We start from the raw sequence: 10,140 nt of genomic DNA on the forward strand, positions 1-10,140 counted from the left end.
CGTGAGCCCCTGTCCACGCGACCTTTCCTTTAGCTCATGTACCAATCATCATATGTATATTCAGGCAGGTGCAACCTAATGAATGAAACGGGAGGCGGTGATCCGGCGTGTGGCATTGCTGGCGGAAAAGTGATATAGCCACGGGGTAGATTTTGTCAGGCCGACATGTCAACACGTGAAACTGTAGAGGTTGTTGTGCGATAAGGTATCCACTGGCGTTTGACAGTTATACAGGGACACGCTAGACCACACTCCGCCCCGGGCACCAACCGTTTGGCGTGATAACGTCATACTCCCGGACGGACATCAATACGACTACAGGTCTGTGGCTGTACTCCTGAAACGGAAGCGCTTATATACAGGCGGATGCTGCAGGCAGTGTAATAGCTCAATATCTGGTATCGAAATTTGGACGTCAGTGCTATTGTTTTTATTGATTCGAATTTGAATGAAATCTGATACCAATGTTACGACGGTATTGTACAATCACAACATCCGACAGTCGTCGGCAGCGTCAGTTCTATATCCCTACCTAACATACACTTTAACCCGTTAACACAAATGACCCGTTAACACAAATGATACAAATAACATACACTTTAACCCGTTAACACAAATGATACAAATAACTTACACTTTAACCCGTTAACACAAATGATACAAATAAAAATACACTGTAACCCGTTAACACAAATGATACAAATAACATACACTTTAACCCGTTAACATAAATGATACAAATAACATACACTTTAACCCGTTAACACAAATGATACAAATAACATACAATTTAACCCGTTAACATAAATGATACAAACAACGTTTATTTTATACACTTTTGACAGTGGATATATCTTCATTTAGACTAGCTATCTAAAATGGACCTCGAAAAATCATTTAAATTGAGAAATATCTTATTTCCTGAAGTAATATGATATTGGACGTGTTTGATGCTTATTACTACACAAAGTCCTTCCATTTTCACCATCCTACTTCCTATCTTGAGGATGTGACTTAGCACGGATTTAACATAGATTTACAGGAAGCTGATGACGCCTATACAGTCGGAACACCTGGTTCTAATATTCTCATACACTCCAAGGGTATACTTTGTCATCATTTTGTTTGATTTTGAGTTAAGTAACGTTTACATGTCACAATTCTCCGTTCTCACTAGGATGGTCTCCACATGAGTTTTTCGGCAACACATATAGATTAACATACAAAGAAAATATAGTAGTTGTATGTACATGCTCAAGTTCAACTCAAAACTGTTCACTCTATTTGGAAATAATGTTGTACTCTGAAAAAGCCAGATGTTTCCGTCTGTCTATGAATGACAGATGAAATAGTGCTGTTTCCCTCTATCTCGATGATGGGCGGAACAGGGCCGCCGCAGGTTGACATAAAATCGACTTGATTCGCACGAAATCGATTTAGTAAGAGCTATACAATTTGAGTAGACAATTACATAATATGCTAGTATTTCTATATCAAACATAACTGATATAAGTATATAAGTGGATACGTCTGTTTATTAAAGTAAAGGTTTTATATACACTAAACGGATGTTATGTTTAGTATGTTATAACACTAAAAACGTGACATAACTTTATAATAAACATAAAGATACTAAGATGAATAGTTTTATACTAAGATAAATAGTCTGATACTAAGATAAATGGTCTGATGCTAAGATAAACGGTCTGATACTATGATAAATAGTCTGATAATAAGATAAATGGTCTGATACTAAGATAAAGATACTACGATAAATAGTCTGATACTAAGATAACCGGTCTGATACTAAGATAAATAGTCTGATACTAAGATAAGTAGTTTGACACTAAGATAAATAGTCTGATACTAAGATAAATAATTTGATACTAAGATAAAGATGCTAAGATAAATAGTATGATACTAAGATAAATAGTCTGATACTAAAATAAATAGTTTGATACTAAGATAAATAGTCTGATACTAAGATAAATAGTCTGATGCTAAGATAAATAGTTTGATACTAAGATAAGAAGTTTGATACTAAGATAAATAGTTTGATACTAAGATAAATGGTCTGATGCTAAGATAAACGGTCTGACACTATGATAAATAGTCTGATAATAAGATAAATGGTCTGATACTAAGATAAAGATACTACGATAAATAGTCTGATACTAAGATAACCGGTCTGATACTAAGATAAATAGTCTGATACTAAGATAAGTAGTTTGACACTAAGATAAATAGTCTGATACTAAGATAAATAATTTGATACTAAGATAAAGATGCTAAGATAAATAGTATGATACTAAGATAAAAAGTCTGATACTAAAATAAATAGTTTGATACTAAGATAAATAGTCTGATACTAAGATAAATAGTCTGATGCTAAGATAAATAGTTTGATACTAAGATAAGAAGTTTGATACTAAGATAAATAGTTTGATACTAAGATAAATAGTCTGATACTAAGATAAATAGTTTGATAATAAGATAAAGAGTCTGATACAAAGATAAATGGTCTGATACTAAGATAAATAGTTTGATACTAAGATAAATAGTCTGATACTAAGATAAATAGTCTGATACTAAGATAAATAGTTTGATACTAAGATAAATAGTCTGATACTAAGATAAATGGTCTGATACTAAGATAAATAGTTTGATACTAAGATAAAGATACTAAGATAAATAGTATGATACTAAGATAAAGATACTAAGATAAATAGTTTGATACTAAGATGAATAGTTTGATACTAAGATAAATAGTCTGATACTAAGATAAATAGTCTGATACTAAGATAAATAGTATGATACTAAGATAAGTAGTCTGATACTAAGATAAATAGTTTGATACTAAGATAAAGATACTAAGATAAATAGTATGATACTAAGATAAAGATACTAAGATAAATAGTTTGATACTAAGATAAATAGTTTGATACTAAGATAAATAGTCTGATACTAAGATAAATAGTCTGATACTAAGATAAATAGTTTGATAATAGGATAAGTAGTCTGATACTAAGATAAATAGTCTGATACTAAGATAAATGGTCAGATACTAAGATAAATAGTCTGATACTAAGATAAATAGTATGATACTCAGCTAAATAGTCTAATACTAAGATAAAGAGTCTGATATAAAGATAAATGGTCTGATACTAAGGTAAATAGTTTGATAATAAGATAAATAGTCTGATACTAAAATAAATAGTATGATACTAAGATAAATAGTATGATACTAAGATAAATATTCTGATACTAAGATAAATAGTATGATACTAAGATAAATAGTCTTATACTAAGATAAATGGTCTGATAATAAGATAAATAGTCTGATACTAAGATAAACAGTCTGATACTAAGAAATATAGTATGATGTAAAAATAAATAGTCTGATACTAAGATAAATAGTCTGATACTACGATAAATAGTCTGATACTAAGATAAATATTCTGATACTAAGATAAATAGTCTGATACTAAGATAAATACTCTAATACTAAGATAAATAGTCTGATACTAAGATAAATAGTATGATGTAAAAATAAATAGTCTGATACTAAGATAAATAGTTTGATACTAAGATAAATAGTTTGATACTAAGATAGATAGTTTGATACTAAGATAAATAGTCTGACACTAAGATAAATACAATTGTAGTCTGATACTAAAATAAATAGTCTGATACTAAGATTAATAGTCTGATACTAAGATAAATAGTCTGATACTTAGATAAATTGTCTGATACTAAGATAAAGATACTACGATAAATAGTTTGATACTAAGATAAACAGTTTGATACTAAGATAAATAGTATGATACTTAGATAAATAGTTTGATAATAAGATAAATAATTTGATACTAAAATAAATAGTTTGATTCTAAGATAAATAGTTTGATACTACAAAAATGGTTTGATACTAAGATAAATAGTCTGATACTAAGATAAATAGTTTGATGCTAAGATAAATAGTTTGATACTTAGATACGTAGTTTGATACTACGATCAAAAGTCTGATTCTAATACATGTATATGTAATTTGATATTTATGATATACTTTTTTATTTCTTAATGTAAGCATTCTTCAACTAATGGTTCCTAATTTCATAATAGAAATATGTTCTTTTAAAGTTGGCAATGATATAAAACAAATATCACAGAATGATAACCAGAAAAATTTTTGTTTAATCAGGAATAAAAGCATTTATACATAATATATACTTTTTTAACGAGTGATCGAAGCGTTCAGATACGTAGATATATAGATACAATGTACATGTATGATATCTTACAACGTTAAGATAGATACATACTAAAAATCATTTACTATTATCCCTATTTACTCCACCAATCATTAAGCTGTAAAAACGGTGGTTAGAATCTTCTTAACCTGTGTATGGTTATCATAATTACGTATATCTGGACAGTATACATGTACACTTATATAGGAATTTACTGTATCATGTCACCAACTGGGGTTAATATATCCTTCAAATCCAAGATTTTGTTTGAAAATCTAGAGCTTACGTGAAACTCAAGATTTTGTTTCAGACCATATGTATGGGACAGAAAATGAGATTTTATGAAAGGAATGCAGAGATAGAACGGCATGTTTGATACTAAAACGTCAACAGGTAAGCTTCAAACATATTTTGTAGTTGGCAGATGCCAAAACACTAAAGTCTCTTTATATTCCATACAAACGTAGTGTCATTATAATGCAGTTTTTCCGAAAAGATTTCCAAAAACGGTTGTTATCCTTTAATTCTTCTTATTCATAGTTTAACTTGAACTATTATGTTACAATCAGTTTACATGACAGATACCCAACCCCGTATAACAGGTACTTTAAGCATAGTGGATCGGTTCAGGTTATAAACTGTTTCTAACTGTAAATTACCTTGGTCATTGGATTGTGAAGCCGTGCCCTGTGATCGTATGGGGAGTGCATTGGTCCGTTTAATACCCTACCCTGGCGGGTACGTTTGTTGGCATTGCTCAGGGAGGCGTATACAATAGAATACAATGAAAGCCCGATGACGGCGTACTGTTGGCTGTGTGGTCACGTCAAGTGTCGAGAGCAGCATATTATACACTGATAAAGGAGATAAGATTTTCATAAAATAAAATAATACAAATATTGACATTACATTAAAGCATTAAATGACATAATACTGACGTGTGTATAGCATTGTTGCATTACCATTAGAGGTTGACTCAGATTGACTCAGTTTGACGGGCTCCGGAAGGTAATTTAGTTTATACGGAAATCCGGATTGATAATGTTCCTTTCCCTAAATCTTTCAGACTACACCATAATAAACAAAAAACAAAACGATCAGCTTCGCCAAATGAGGAAAAAAAAGTCAAATATTTATTGTGATGCCATGACGTTGAATTGCGATCGTCAATATCATTTCATCGTCCTGCAGCTAAAATGCAGGATTCTATGAAATTGTAGTCTCAATACTCAATGCATATTCAAATATAAATAAATTCTGGGATGAACAAAAAGCATGTTTTAATTAAAAAGAATATTTAAATGGAATATACATGAATATTGAAATTTTGTTGCTCGGCATTTTGATTCCTTTTGGGAAATGATGGTTGCATTTCTTAAATGTTCTCAAAATTGAATTGTGAAAAAAAATAGAAAGGGCATTTCTTTGCAATAAATGTATCCCTGATCACCTCATCTAGAGCCGCATTTGACTGGGGGTGGGCCGAGTAACGGCTTGGAAACACACGTCCTATACAAATAGCTTAGTGGGAATAAAACACAGTAGTACGGTGCCTTTCCTCTATCCTCTCTAATTGGATGTCACTTTACCTCCCCGCAGAATGAAGGTATTAAAAAGCTGTTTGCCCAGGGAAACATAGAAACTAATGCTTTCCGCCATTGTTCCGGAACATTGTCAAGTGCTAGCGGTCGAGCTATAGCCGTGGACGCGTGCCGTACGGGAAAGCTTGTTGATTCATCAAAAGAAAACATTAAAATATCGCACGGAATACTGTCGATCCGGTGGCCATGATACACACTAACGGCTCACTAATGACGGCAAGACATTAGAATTTCACACTACATAAATCCACAGGTAAATAGACCATGGCATCTAATGGGATGCTGGGCATGGATTGATGTAACAAAGAAAATAGGGTGTTTTAATGGAACTTAAAACAGAAGTGTTTGAATTGTGACTGTAAAACGTACTAGAAACTCTAGTGTATTTTGTCAAATGCGCTCAAACCATCATAAAACCACGGCATATAGCGCTCGATACGATGAAAAAAGTTTACAAAGCAATTAGTTTTTGATGATAGGACAATTAAAAAAATATAGAACTATAGAGAAGGTAATCAATGCTTTTCCGTTGGATGTTATATCAATTTGACGATTATGACACAATACCGGTATATTCTTTCATGTGAAATAGTCATCAATTTAAATAAGATGATAATCTCTGATGATATTTTGTTTTCAAATTGTTGTTTTCATATGCTTTACTTGTAAAATAGGAATGTTATATTTATCTGGAACGACTTGAATCTAACTAAACAGTCATGTCTTGTGTGACTACTGAGGTACAAATCGAGCCACTTTCTACAACTTATTTTATACATATAGAAAAACACGAGAAACGTCATCAACCCTACAACTTAGGTATCGGAAAAGGGATCTATATCAGATGTATAACTTGTGCCCAATCCCTTTGTTCATTTAAGTTACAAATAAAAATATGTTTAAATCAAACTTCAGGTATGCAAACATTTCATAAAATGTTACCAATATTTATCATGTTTAAAACTAGCATATACTTAAAACTCGTCCAGCTCTAACATACATAAACACGTACATCCTACAGTACTATTTTTGCTGATTAATTTTGTTAGCGTTTTATTATTGATTTTATTGAGTTATAGTTTACTTTTCGTTGAAATTATATTGTAGTTTATCTAATGTTCACTTAAATGACTAGATCGTAAAGCTAACACCACGCCATTTGTTAGCTTCTCGGACTGATGGTAGCGGCCACGTGATGCCATTGCTTTTTCAGCTTTTTATGGATACGTCATATATTAGTCTTCGGTTTCAGTTTTTTTTTCAAAAAGTCTTCGTTTAAAATTTAACATAACGCATTTCCATACTACTTGTGTGCATGTGAGACAGATATATCCATGTCATGTTGCATACAGAAGTACATTGTATTAACGGTCCGACTGGAGCTTTGTCGCGTATGGAAGTCACGTAAACAGTGAGATCGACTCTTGACTTAAATAATTAATGGATAGAGAAGGGAGAGATATTATCAACCGCCTGGGGAAATCAATCAAATTATCCACAGAATTTAACAAGATGTTCAAAATTCTCTTTTTTTATATTTCACATTAGCCAGTGTATTTACAATTGGTTCGTTGCTCATTCAGACGGAATACTATCGGATGCATGGGAGACAGGTTAAATGAATAACGGGGGCTTGACAGACAACACCGAATCTATACGTTTATAATAAAGTGAGAGCGATGTTTCTGTGTAATATTCTATAGGTGTCGCGACGTACCTTTATTTTCCTTTTTTTTTTTTTCTTTCTTTTTTTTGTACGGGACTCTCCAACAAGTGTACGGTAGTAGTACACAGGTGAAGATCTTAAACTTATTCCAATGATAATTAATTTTTCTTTGTTTTCATGGTAAATATAATCAATTTTTCTTTGTTTTCATGGTAAATACTCAAATGTGATTGGTCGAAAAATTCTTTTCATTCTTCTATGAAAGAAATTCCGAGAATGGCGCGAAAAATGTGACGTCACAATACGACAATTGACGTTGCTTATTGATGTGAGAAAAAGAATCCCATTTAAAACCAGTAAAATTGTACATAAAAGATGTTTTAAATTAGAAAATCATTTTCAAAAATTAATTATAAGCGTTGAAGTCAATTATTTTTTAGTTTCATCGGGGTATGAAACAAATTTTGTTTGCAAACTTCTGTAAGAATCCGCTCGGATTCTTACAGAAGTTTGCAAACAAAATTTGTTTCATACCCCGATGAAACTAAAAAAAATGACATCAAAGCTTAATTAATATACAATGATTTGTTTTTAATATGAAGCACCGTCCCTCTTTAGAATACATATCGAAGTTACCGGGGATCTTTAATACTATCAATGGTAGACTATACTAAGGTCTATTTATCCTGTCAGGGTCTATCTGAAACTTAAGTTTGTCAATATATGTAGCAAAACCCGAAATATTTAGACAGGTTTTGGGTGTCAAACTTCTTAACTGAGACGCGAAGAACTGAATGGATGATCCTTCGGGATCCTTATGGATATTAAACAAAATGTATGTTTTAATTTTGCATTGCCAAGAAACCAGTATAGAAGTAAATGAATTGTGGATTGTGTACCTATCACATTTTATCACCAACCCTTCAACAAGTTCTGCCTTAATTAAGAGTTTTGTTTACTTTATCTACAGTTGCGTTTTCCCTTTTGATGTTGCAGTTTGCTTTGCTAATATTTGAGTTGTATAATTGTTTACATCTGGTGTTAGGGTCCTCATTACGAACCAGTTTCACGGTTAGAATACGATACAGAAACTGTCTGAGAGTCATTTATATTCCTATACGGTAGCTGACGAGTATTTGGTACCTGACAAGCCAGATGACAAATTGTCCTCACTTGGTACCCACAGCAGACATATAGATCCCCATGCGGCCACATAACTTGCAAGTCAAATACATCAAAATGGCTGCCAGGCACACTGAGAAGCTAAACAATTGATATTTGGGCTATAAGTTTGTGTATGATTACTCAAGCATTACAGTAGCACAATCACATCTATCCAATACGACAGAGGCGATGTCTCCTGGTAAATAGTACCATGGGAAATCAAGGGAATGTACCGAGCAGGACCAAGTTAATACCCCATAATACACTCGGGAGTTTTCCCCGCGGTGACACCGGACAGGTGCGCTTCCAATATGCATGTTTAATTCGGATAACCAAACTGTCATCACCTGGCCGATGTAGGAAATCCACATCCGGTATCACCGGATATGCGCTTGCTACCGGAAGTTTGTTTTCGAGGGACGGAAATCGAGTACTCCCCTAATCGTACGAAAGGAACCGTATTACACAATTTTGCCTCAGCGGTCTTTATATATATTTTTATTTTTCTGAACTGTGCTGAAATTTGTTGATGGATTTGATTGATTTCAAGAAATTATTAGAAACCAATATATATGCCATCTCGGCAGCGTACAAGATGTACAAGTAATGCGTAGTTATTCGTCGATATACATCCTGAATTATATTTTACAGTACTACTAGTGTTTTGGTGGATTGTGTAGTTGTTTTCATCAACCTTCGGTTAATCACTTCCCTATTCGTATAGTTTCATGTTAAAATTTAGTCAAAATACAGGCGTTTTAGAGGATCGGTCATTCTTTATGACATATTCGTTGTTTTAGAACATCAGAAAAGGATTGTTTACAAGACGCACAAGTCAAAAGGCAGCTTAGATAGGAATGTATGTATACTTTATTTTTTAGTAGATATATCATTATGGTAGTGTAACATATTGACTAATAATACCAGAGACATGTCTCTGATAAATTTTGTATTACGTCTACCGTTTGATGCGGCGTAACTTATCTACTGTACGTTCGATTTTAGTGGTATTAGTACTAATTTGATGTGAAGATTATACAAATGACACGTTTGCATGAATGACGCATTTAAATCTGAATGCAGTAAATAATGACTATAGTAAATAATGACTATAGTAAATAATGTAGTAAATAATGAATATAGTAAATAATGACTGTAAAACTTAATCCTTCATGTACTGCGTCCTTTAGAACTCGTCAGCAGTGCTAGGGCAAATAATAATTATTAATGTCCCCCTTCCGTTAACAAAAAATATATATACATGTATATTAATAGATTTATCACCTGTAAGTAAAATTTCTATACTAAGATATTCTCATTCACACAGAATTGTGCTATCTGTTTATCTTAATTTGGAAATAATCCCTTTTATTTCTCTTGAAAAAAGTCTTGATTTTGAGAAAATTTGGATGCAAATTTCTTTTGTTTGTGTTTTTTTTTTTTTTTTTTGCAAAAAAACTTA

The sequence above is a fragment of the Pecten maximus genome, chromosome 2 (genome assembly GCF_902652985.1).
Source record: "Pecten maximus chromosome 2, xPecMax1.1, whole genome shotgun sequence".
In the NCBI taxonomy this organism is placed as follows: Eukaryota; Metazoa; Mollusca; class Bivalvia; order Pectinida; family Pectinidae; genus Pecten; species Pecten maximus.